At 37.3% G+C, this 12181-nt stretch overlaps 1 protein-coding gene across 3 annotated transcripts in view; it reads right to left on the bottom strand.

Moving 5' to 3' along the window:
* Nucleotides 1-3559, bottom strand: part of kank3 (KN motif and ankyrin repeat domains 3) — a 32308-nt gene extending 28749 nt beyond the window's left edge. For 2 of the 3 annotated variants that reach the window (XM_080032677.1, XM_080032679.1), the window contains exon 1: nt 3526-3559. The gene's annotated coding sequence lies outside the window, so the exon portion shown is untranslated. Of the gene's footprint in view, nt 1-3429; nt 3505-3525 lie in introns of those variants that run through there. The other variant, XM_080032678.1, reaches the window with a different exon arrangement.
* Between the last annotated feature and the right edge of the window lie 8622 nt (nt 3560-12181).

The raw sequence follows: 12181 nt of genomic DNA, 5'->3' as shown, positions 1-12181 counted from the left end.
TGTGTGTGTGTGTGTGTGTGTGTGTGTGTGTGTGTGTGTGTGTGGCCTGTAGTAGAGAAATTGGGCAGAAGTAATGAAAGGGAGAAAAACTATTAACAATAATTTAATAATTATTGTTAATTGTAGGAGGTTAGGAACTCATAAAGTCTGATTTTTTTTTTCGGATAAGATCTCCCAGGAACTTAGACAAAAAGATTTACGGCAGGCAGACCAGAACATCATGTGTTTCCTGAAAGGTACTAAATCAAAGTTTACTTTGCTCCACCATCGTCATATTACCATTATCACTCTCTCTTTGACTTGCTTCCAAAACAAATGCATGCGCTTGGTCACTGGTGTCATCAAAACACTACAGCTTTTGTCCAAGGGTGCCACTAGAATCAACAAAAACTAAAAGCTCCATGTAGCTACTTCAATAATGTGCTGTGTAGTCATCAGCTGTAAAGAGCAGAACTTAAATACTCGACTCTTTACAGCTTTACAACATGCAAATTTGTTTGTTTCTGACCGTGAGCTCGTCAGTCCAACTTTCTGTTTGCTCTCTGAATCATGTCACCTCACAGTCTTGAGGCGCTAAAATTAAAACCACTCGTAATAGAGCTAAAAATACGCCGGTATGTATTTTATTCAGGGAGCAGCAGCACTCGTGAGCACACGCACAGACCCATTTAATTCAGCTTTTAATACTATAAACTTTCCTACTGTTCCATGCCCTAAACGAGGTGAGAAGGAATTGATTCAAAAGAAAATGTGTTCGAAAGTTTTTTTTTTAAACTAACAGGTATCGGAATTGAACACTGACCCTACGACACCGCTTACTAAACTTTCAGAGAATCTATTTTTGAGGCAGCAGCAGTAAGTAAAACCCCAGGGTCCTGTTGCAGGAAGACCGTTTCCCCAGAGAGATTCAGAAACTTGTTACTACCTATGAAAATCTCAATCTTGGACAGTAGATTGTCACATGGTTATCAATTTGGAAAACCTGTTGTCTTATATAAAAATTACCAATTACAGTTTGAGAACAACAGCTTCTTATTTAAGTTTTTTGTTTCATTGTACAAGAAGAGGCTAGGGTGGAAGTTCAACATAAAGGTCGCCACTTCCCGATATTCCTCCTTTTCGAATGGGTCTATTTATTCCACAATCTTCCCATAGTTATTCCCAAACCAGCCAATGGACAACCTCACCCCACTCATCTTATTCTTAATCACAGACAACATAAACTTCATTACTTCGGTTAGAAACATTTTCCTAACAGGATCAGCCTCAGTTTTTTACATGTTGACTGTTTGACTAAAATAAAAACTAAATGTTTTATAAAACTGACTGCAGATTTTTTTAAGTCTTTTTTTTACTCACTATTGCACAACGTAAGATTCACTGGGTTGGCTCCCTCTTAATAAATAACCTTGAATTCACAGGTATGAATTTGATTTCAAATGCACAAACTTTAACTAGGCCTATCCTTAATGTCCAAACTGTTTTTTCCTCCTTATACATATAATTACTCCCTAATAAGTATTAGTATTATTAATATTTGCCATAATTTCACATAATTAAAAGTGATTTATTTTCTTAAGACAAATTGTTTATGTTTTCAGTAATGCTATTGTTGTGTTTTTTTGTGTGTTAGTTTGAGACCCGCTCAAGAATGAGATGATATATCTCAAGGGTATTATCCAGACAAAAGTCATTTTCAAAAAACTGCTCACTGCTGGTGGTTACAATCCTAAACAGCCAACACCACCTCAATACAATGAATACATCATCCCTAAAATAATCAAAACTAGTCCTAAGATCAGAAAACTGGACACAAACTTGTAGTCATGATCAAATGTGCAGCTTCCTTCTTTTCCCCTCTACTTGTCCAGACACACCCCATCACCTGCAAAACCCCTGTAATCAAGTTTGATATGGAACGCAGATATTTTTTAAACTATTTCGTACAATGCATGTTTCTGTGCATGGCATCTATGGTTTAAGTTTAGGTGTTCAAAACTGCAATGACTGCTGTTTCGACATTTCGACACAGCAGAATAAGTCAACTAGGCATGGGATATAAAGATTATCCTGGCCAAAGTAATTGCAATTTATGATATTATCCTAATAATCATCAACATGTTACTTAAATATTTGTCTTTTAAACTAGAATTTTTTTTTTTAATATTTTGCATCCCAGACAGGACACGCATCTATTTTAAGTGAAAAACTATCATATAAAACAGACACTTTTTTGTGGGGGATACAATGAGCAAGCCGAGCTTTCAGGCATGTTGACAGGTTCAGGATTTTTGGAATGACTTTTAAGTTATTCAAAATAAAACAGGAAATCAATTGACTTAATAAAGCAACATTATCAATCATTTGAAGTTGTCTTTCTGTGTGACTTGCAAATGTACAGCAAGTACAGCATTCACCCTGATTTAGCTCTGATGTTGGTCTCCACCACCTCCTGAGGGACATATGTTGCTCTTTACTAGTTAAATGATCCACTACTATTGTCTTTTTGCAGCCAAAAAGATAATGAGAGCTGTGAGGGTTAACTAAAACAGTAAAGTTTAGACAGGTAAACTATTTTAAATAGTATAGGTTATAACCACTTTGACATTTGAAAACTAACTTCAACACTTCTGACAATAGAGGAGGACAACTGGGGGATTCCCGTCCCATGCAGCAGCCTCACCCACCACAGTGACTGAGAAAAAAGCAGATCCAGATTTGCTTCACAACTACTAGCAAGCAAACTTTATTTATAAAGCATTTTCCAAAACAGGAAAATAAAAGGGGGAGAGAGGAATATAAAAGACAAGGAAAAAACTGAATTAAGTGTAAAAACTCAAAATTGTATAAAGGACCACACAAATAATGATGAATAAATAAGATGCTTTTTCATAGATTGTTCTGAGTTTAGGATCAACAATCATGATCACAAAAGCACAATACCACGTCTAAATCGTCTTTAAAGATCAATATCCAACATTATAGATCAAATTAGATGTTCCTGATCAGACAATTATACCAATTTTAAGAAGGCAAAGTTTGAAGTTTTTGTAGGCCTATAGAAATTACCTTTATCTAGGCGATCCGAAAATAAGATTAAAAGGGTAACTGCATTAGCAATTATAGAAATGACGAAGTAGCCTACCACAGTCACTAAAATGGCTTAGACCAGTTGGAAATCGTGTAGGCCCATAACTTTCAAAATAAAAACTATTTTTGCAACATTCATGGACGTTTAAAACAAATCAAATTAAAAGTAGCCTATCAACCCGTTCTGTGGGACACTACATTTCCTGAAAATATTTAACTGCTGTGCATCAGAAAAATATTTAATGCATCCATCAATCGTTTAAAAAGGTATTTCTTGCAGAGACAATAACATCACTTGTTATAAATAATCCACCATAACACATTAATGCAGCTTCATACTTTACCATGCAGCATAGATCGCTTGGTCGCCTGTCAGACTAAGTCAGTTTATCAATACGTAATGTGTGTTAATCGATCCCCCTGGCTGTTTCTTACCTTCTGACTTCTCCCCGTCCAGTCACACTGAGACTTGTCATGACTTTCGCAGAAGGTAGAAAACTTTGGGAGGATAAGAAAAAAAACGGACTGATATCAAGTTACACAAAAGGTAAAGGAGGATTTCCGGTTTTTGATTTCAGAATAAAATGCCCACGTTTTAATGGTTGCATTTGTTATTATTTGTTATATCAATTTTTTGTGGTGTGTGTGTGTGTGTGTGTGGGGGGGGGGGGGGTAATGTATTCAAAATCAAATTATATATTGTAGCGTATCTATTAGTTTACAAAAAATAAAATGCATTGTATAATTTCGACTAGACATGAAGTAATTTAGCACACCAATCAATATTTCATATTTGAACTATATGTAGGCTATGTTTTTTTACTTTACAGAAATACTACAAAACATTCACATCACAGTAGTTGCTTTTGATATCTGTAGACACCCTCAAAAAAGCTGATTCTTATTATCCCTACGTACCTGGACAAGGCATTCAGAAAATCTATATAAAAAAAGTGTTCATTCTTTGCAATGATGGCCTAGTTTGCTGTTAACATATAATTTAGGATCGCCAAAGCGAAAATTAGACTGTTTCAGAAAAAGTTCCTAGTACTAGCTAGGCTACTTTAATAAAGAAAGCATTACATTTTCAGTTTCACCTTTATTATTATTTATGTTTGTAGGCGTGTATTTTTATGGATTTTTGTCGTTAACTGTTTGTAATGGTTTGACGTGCTTTGTGCAAGCTGTTTCAAGAAGATGATGGTATAAGTATTTTACTTATTTAAGTAATAATAATAATAATATATTTAATTTATATAGTAAACCCACCTCTATTGCAGTACTACTACAATATAACATCATACAGTATATAGGCTAGTGCAGGGGTGCCCACTGTTTTTCAGCTTGTGAGCTACTTTTAAAATGACCAAGTCAAAGTGAGCTACCACCTACTATTAGGGGTCAAAAGTCACGGTTCGGTACGTACCTTGGTTTTTAAGTCACGGTTCTGTTCTGTACGGTATGGTTCTCAGTTAAGAGGAAAAATATGTGCTGAATTGCAGCCTAAAGGTATTTTCCAGTATAGAAAAGAAAAAACTGCTGCATACAACCAAAGTCTCCAATAAATAAAATACTTCTTAAATAAAAGTGAAAGTTCTGCACCGCAAACCAAACAAGCCTGTACATATTTATTTAAACATATAGAAAATGAATGTACAATATAAGTTGGTGCATAACTGCATGAACCTGGGGATGCACCGATCCACTATTTTCAGTTCCGATCCGATTCCGATATCGTCCGATACCGATAATGTGCGATACGATATCATAATTGTTATGATATCGTTTGCTCTTCCATAGTAAAAAAAAATAAAAAAAATTAAGAATGCCATGCGATCGACCCACACTACCATCGCGATCGACCTAGTGGGCACCCCTGGGCCAGTGAGTACTAGCCTATATACTGTATGATGTTATATTGTAGAGTACTATCACGTTTCCCTTTGTATAATATTTCATATCAAATACAATATTATATAAATTAAATATTATTTATTGTGATCTACACTGTTTACATACACTATGCTTGCTGTTTCTGCTGCTATTAATCAAACCCTATCTCACTGTTGTCTTGTAATTTGTTGTTCAAAAGATCTTTGATTTCATCTTATGATAATACTAGCCTAGTTATTTATTTACTATATTTATCTATACTTGTTTATTTCCTTGTTGTAGGCTATTACTGCACCACACCTGAATTTACCCTCAAGAAATCAATCAATTCTTATCTTACGGTATGTTTTTTAAATTTAGCCATAGCGTGCTTTTATTCTGAAGGCAGAATCACGTCAGTTTCTTTCATTTCCTGTCTCTTGACGAAGCTTTCTTGAGTTTGCCGCATGGTTTGCCGCTGATTTCAGCTGGAAGGAATCAATGACAGACAGTTGAACACTCCAATCAGGAGCTAGCTCCTGGGTGGTGACCATAGATGGGCGGGGCTTGTTTGTCACTTCGAATGGCGCGAAAGTGACGCAGAGCCTCATCATCAGTGGAAAAGGGAATTAAAGCTGGGGTGCCCTTAGCTCAGTTGGTAGGGCGTCCCCCCCATGGGTCTCGGCCAACAGCGGACTCGGGTTCTATTCCAGCCGGCGGTCGTTCTCTGCATGTCGCTCACTCCCATTTCAACTCTGTCTCTACACTATAAATAAAGCATAAAAATGCCAAAAAATATCTTAAAAAAACAAAAAACTATAATGGCTTTATAAAATAATGGCTGCAGTTCTGATATCGATGTGCCCTCACTTTACAGAGCTTTTGGAGAATAGCCTAATGTGAGTATAATCTACAGACCTTGTAGCACATTTATTTGCTTTTAGAAGCCATGTTCATTTTGTTTTAGGCTATAGATTCTGATTATAAAGACTTTTTCTAATGATCTGTTCATATCAAATTCAACCAGTGCACATACGAGTTTTTACAAGTTCTTAAACCTGCTAGTGCGACGCAAAACATACTTATTATGATAAACAGCTGAGCCTACATTAGCAGCCTCTTGAACTGCATTACCATCTATCCAGCAGCTGAGGACGCTGTTGTCTGTCAGGTAGAAGGCTCAGAGTCTGTTTGTACCTGAAACCAACTCAACAACTGTCTGCACGCTAATCACTGTAATGTTTCCTTTAAAGAATGATGAACAAATGTAGCCTACTTGAGCTTGTGATACAGGAGTTAATTAACAGCTACTTTTATTTCTAAAGAACTCCACTCTGGGATGATTATGGGATGAAACTGGACATATGTGATAGGCTGTTGGCCTGCTCAGTATACATTGTCTAAATAAAGGTAATCAGATAAATGAGTCATCAGAAATGTCGTCAGAATTCATCTTTAATAACTAAACAATAACTGTATCCCAGCTGCTGCTTTGTTTATGTTGCTCTCTGGAAACAATATAAACTCTCAGAGGTCCATCATTAGTTCACATTCTCTTGCTTAGTAAATATATTATGATTTCTTTAGATTAAATTGATTAGGCAGGTCTTTATTAGTCTTATGCTTTCATTGGGTAAGATTTGGGCGATCAGGATCTTAGAAAAGGACTTCTTCAAATAATATTGAGTGTTTAAAGTAGCCTAGTAAATATGGGGCTCGATTGAGAAACATTCAATTGGCAAGTCAACTGGCAACCAACTCTTCTTTGTTTTGCTGTTACTAGAGAAGAATAAAGAATAAAACACACTGACACTCGTGTGAGCAGGTGTTTTATTCTTCAGAGTTGTCTGGGCCGGAAAGCTTGACTCTCTGGTGACCAGAGGGAACAATGCAGCGATTGGCAGGTCACTGTGATCTGGCAGAAACAGCAGAACACCTTAGAAATCAATTAATGAACAACGTGATACAGTCAAGACATGACGCACAACCACAGGCAGAATAACAACAACTGTCTCTCGGGTCAAATCTACCCAACAGATACTTATCAATACTAAATATCTAGCTGCTCTGCGATCGATTTGGAAATACCTGTGCTAAGGGATACATAGTTTACTTTCCACTGAGGAACCATGAAATGCTAAATTATTTCCATGGTTAAATTTCAACACAGCCAAAAGATTATAAATTGTTATAAATTATAGTTAAATTATAAAGATTATAAATTGTATATAACTGTGTAATTTCTATGAAAAGGAATCAGGTCGGATTTTTTCCACAAAAATCCTTAGGATGTGATATTTCTGCCTGTGTTCCACATACAGAAAATAGGAGAAAAAGAAGCATGCTATTGAGAAAGAATTTCTGAAATGTCCATAGTCTCCCCTAATGGTTATTATTACTTAGCCTGGTCCTACCAGACCATCGTACTTCATTTCATTTGTACAGAAGGTCTGGAACTGCTCTATTGGCAAACGTTCACTCACTTGGAGGCGGGTGTCTGTTGAAGTTTAAAACTATTGGATCTACCCAGTGTCAGTCTGGATCTGCCAACCAATCGCATAACGTTTGGGGCTTGACGTTATGTTATGCATCGGCTTCAGAGCCACTCCCTCTGTGCGCTGATTGGACCGGCAGAAATCTGGCCGGAGAAAACCTAAGAATATACTGCAGACCCAGACTGACTACTGCAGGGAAAATTTAATTTGAGCGGAAGTAGGTAGGTGGGCGGAGCCAGGCTAATTATTACTCTTTGTTAAAGTTAAGTTCTAATACCTAATTTAATTTAGCAGATTTCTTCTTCCACTGTTTTAATGCCACCTATACATAATATATTCTTCCAGGTCTGACTGATGACAACTTCCAGCTTTTGATTTCCAGCTGTTAGCCTTCCTTGACCCTGAAAAACGTGCAGAAGTTTTGCACATTCCATTTTTTTTATTCATTTATTTTTTTATTATACATGTAATCTCATTGAGACACGTGGTCTCATTCTCAAGAGAGACCTGTTAATTGGAGCATAAGGATGGAGGAAGCCTCGAGTCATTGTATGGCTTCTCCTTCCTCTAGGTTGGTGTGACCTCCGGTCCAGAGGGCCCCACTGTGAATAAAATCAGACCCAGGAGAAACGAACACACCCTCATTCTCCAAAACCCTGTTTAACTGCTATCAGATTAACCCCACCATCTGCAACCTTTTAAAGAAAAAATGCGACACACATGTTATTCTTGAGGAACAATCGGTGTGGACAAGTGTGTATGTGATAAAAAGGGAAAATGTTGTACTTCTCTTACCAACTCAAATAAAACACCCAGTAACAAAAAGTATACAAATTTTTGGTCTTTATGTGTATAAATATGTATGTGTAAATATAAATAATTTAATTTATTTCCTTTTTGTTATTAGCCAAACAACCTGTAAATACAACACTGGCATCCCCTGATCGAGTCCCTATTGATAACAAACTAAACATAGCATTAATAATAGCAGGATTGATAGTTCAGGTCACCAATGTCATGCATTATAAGAGCAAAACCATGTAAGTTAAAAGTCTTTATCAAAAACTCAACTCAAATAATTGGGGTCATAGTTATGATATTTATTATAACAAAAACACTGTACAAAGTTCACCTTTTATTTTTGTTTCTTTGGCCCTTCGTCAGACCACAAACCTTTGTACACAGTGGCTGATCCCAAGGGAAAAACAGAGTTGGAGGCCAAACGCCAACAGCTCTTTATCACAACGAGAACCCATAAAGTAATTTCCCAGCCAGGCCGCAAGTCTACTGACAGGATGGAGATAGGAGGATACCTGTCCATCAGCTCCGGGCATGGGTCAAAGTCCGGAGACGCTGCCAGCACAACATGTTTTCTTCGCTACAGCCTCAAAGAAAGTCCAAAAGGGGCAAAACAGGAAGTCAAAAATATAAAACAGTTTCAAGGCCTTTATGGAGGAAAACCAGATCTTTGTTTGGCTTCAGAAAATTGGCTATGAAATGCAACTAAGTATAATTTTTAACGATTAATTCTCTTCAAACTAACAAACTCTAACAGCCAAAACTCTTGGCTAAGTGGCTTGGTATTTCCTTTCTGTGAGTTCTCTGAAGAGAGTGTAGAAAGATATTTGGTTAATATACTGTTAGTAGCGATTACAAGGGAAGGTATTTCCACAGACCAAGAACAAACTGCTAAAAATGATTGATGAAATCTTCTTGGAGGTGCACTGTGTAATTTTGGGTGTTTCACAGAAGTGAACTTTTTCAAATGTACATTCTCATAACTGAATTAACAAACTTTCCTAACAGGAAAATTGGATCCCTGAAACACTGAAGTCAGAAAGCTTCCTGAAAAGTTTCACTGTTGTAGTTTACAGCAGCAGGGCCCACAGTTTTCTAGTCTTACTTTTGGTTCCAGGTGTCTCAAAATAATTGTGTTTCGATTAATGATGATAGAATTATTCAATACTAAGAATGACATGAAAAGTAAAAAAAATTGTAAACTAACTGCCAGCTCTGCAAATGTAAACAAACCCCCTCTACTAAAACTGCATAGACCATGTGGGCGGCCCTCTCGGTTTTTGAGGGTTAATGGAAATAAATTGACATTATACAACACTCAAAATGGCAACGTCAACACAACTGTATGTTGTACAGCCCGCCTGGAGTTTGCCAAAAGGCACCTGAAAGACTCTGAGACCATGAGAAACTAAATGTTCTGGTCTGATGAGACAAAGATCAAACTCTTTGCCAAGCATTTTGTTTGGAGGAAACCAGGCACCGCTCATCACTTGGCCAATACCATCCCTACAGTGAAGCATGGTGGTGGAAGCATCATGCTGTGCGGATGTTTTTCAGTGGCAGGAACTGGGAGACTAGTCAGGATTGAGGGAAAGATGAATGCAGCAATGTACAGAGACATTCTGGAAGAAAACCTGCTCCAGAGCGCTCTTGACCTCCAACTGGGCCCTAAACACACAGCCAAGATATTGAAGGAGTGACTTCAGGACAACTCTGTGGATGTTCTAGAGTGGCCCGGCCAGAGCCCAGACTTGAATCCAATTGAACATCTCCGAAGGGATCTGAAAATGGCTGTGCACTGGCGCTCCTCATCTAACCTGATCTCGAGCTCGAGAGGTTCTGTAAAGAGCAAAACTGGCCAAAGATAGGTGTGCCAAGTCTTCATATTCCAAAAGACTTGAGGCTTTACTTGCTGCCAAAGGTGCCACAACAAAGTATTGAGCAAAGGTTGTGAATACTTTTGTATATATTACATTTGAGTGTTTTTATATTTAATACATTTGCAAAAATCTCAAACAAACTTTTTTAAAGTTGTCATTATGAGGTATTATGAGTAGAATTTTGAGGGAAAAAACTTTAATTTAATCCAGTGTTATTCCAGGCTGTAAAATAACGAAATGTGGAAAAAGAGAAGCGCTGTGAATACCAACCACAGCCACTAGGGCCAAACTTGTTGAAGGTTTTCACTTCATCTTCACATGCCTCTGGCTTTCTCCTGCTTTCTGGGTGAAAGGTGAACTGAGAAAGAGAGCGATTGACCTGACTCACAGCGGTGGGGTGGGGGGTGCAGTGAACCATTGAAGCCCCATGTGAGTCAATATATTCTAAAATACTGGAAGTAGTCCTTTTATTCATGAAACTTGTTTTGTTATCATTAATATATCATCATTTAATTAACTGTGGACAAAGGTCAGAGTCAAGAGTCCCATGATGTTTAGGTTGACTTAAGGTGAAGCGGAATCTTTTCACAGCCTCATTAGCCTCAGGACGTCCCCTACATGTTAAGACAGGATGTAAGGGCATAGACATTGCAGCATACAGTATCATGTAAAAGAGAATTAAGAGATTTTCCTGACAAACAAAAGCTCTGGTTTTAAAAACGCTTTCAGTTTTGGATCAGAAGCCCAAAATTCCAGCTGCCTATTGAGCAACATCAGTCGAAGTTGTAAAATAACAGCTGCTGACTTTAGTCATAAAAGGACTAAACGTGACTGCATGCTTCAGCAGCAGGGTTTGAAATTCTCTCATGTTTACAGCAGTGGTTGTAGTTGGAAGGTTTTTCATCACAACTCGAAGAATGGGACAATTTGAGCTTTTGAGTTGTCTGAAGGTTGTAAAAGTGGTTGAGAAAATTCACTCTCGCTTTTATCTGCTGCTGGAATAACAAAGTCAGTAAGATTCGTCATCTGATAACCATGAATCTCAAACTGACAAATGAACACAATGAAACTTTAAGATTAAAGGCCGGGGGACCCTTAGGTGCTGATTCAGTCACCTTAAACTTTTAATACAGTGTTTACACTCACCAGAGCCTCTTTATTTATTTTTATTTATTTATTTGTTTATTTGTTAGGGACAGTGCATATTCATAAAAATGCCAGATTTTAGCAAAAATGCTAGATTCCATCTGTTGTCCCTGGCATGCAAAGAAATACAAGTTAAAAAATGAATACATATACAAAGGCACAAATAACACAAGAAAATAAAAGAGTTTAAAGGAGGTCACTGACTTGGTTTTGTTTTTCTTTAACAAACACATGAAAACAAGTCTCCTCCGCCTCAATTTACACTCTTTGATCAGGGAGTGGATGCCTCAGGGAAACAACGCTCTTTCTAGGGTAAAGTGCAAACTGGAGAATAGGATAGGGAAAAAATGCCACACAGGAACACAGGGATAAGGATACTGTGTAGGCGTGGAATGTGGGTAAAAGGTCGCTGTGATGCAAGTGAATGAACAAGAGAATCCACCTTGTAAATAAGAGCTGCCTTCTGAATACCCCATGACATCAACATAGCAAACTGTGCACAAGTTTACCTTTCACACAATTTTCTTTTCTGCCAAATGTACTGAACAGCCGCCCTCAGGACATTCAAGATGAGCCAGGACTGAAGAGTGACTTCCAATACTTTTATTTACTGTTGGAAATTCATTCCACAACAAAAAAATGCTGTTATTAAGGTTGAAAATAAATGAGCAGAAAACTACACAGCACCCCCACTGACTGGAATTACACATAATGGAAAAATGTTTCAATAGTAAAGAAACAGTGTAAAACTACATTTAAAAGATAAGTTTAATATTTGGGGAAATAACCAAATCACTTTCTTGCTAAGAGTTAGATGAGATAGATACCACTCAGACTTAGAAACTTATATGTAATTTCCACCTTAAACAATCAATCATAAATCAATGACCATGATGCATG

Source organism: Ammodytes marinus, assembly GCF_949987685.1.
Source record: "Ammodytes marinus genome assembly, chromosome: 8".
Lineage (NCBI taxonomy): Eukaryota > Metazoa > Chordata > Actinopteri > Uranoscopiformes > Ammodytidae > Ammodytes > Ammodytes marinus.
Note: the sequence above shows the minus strand (reverse complement) of the source record. Positions and strands in the feature narration are given on the sequence as shown.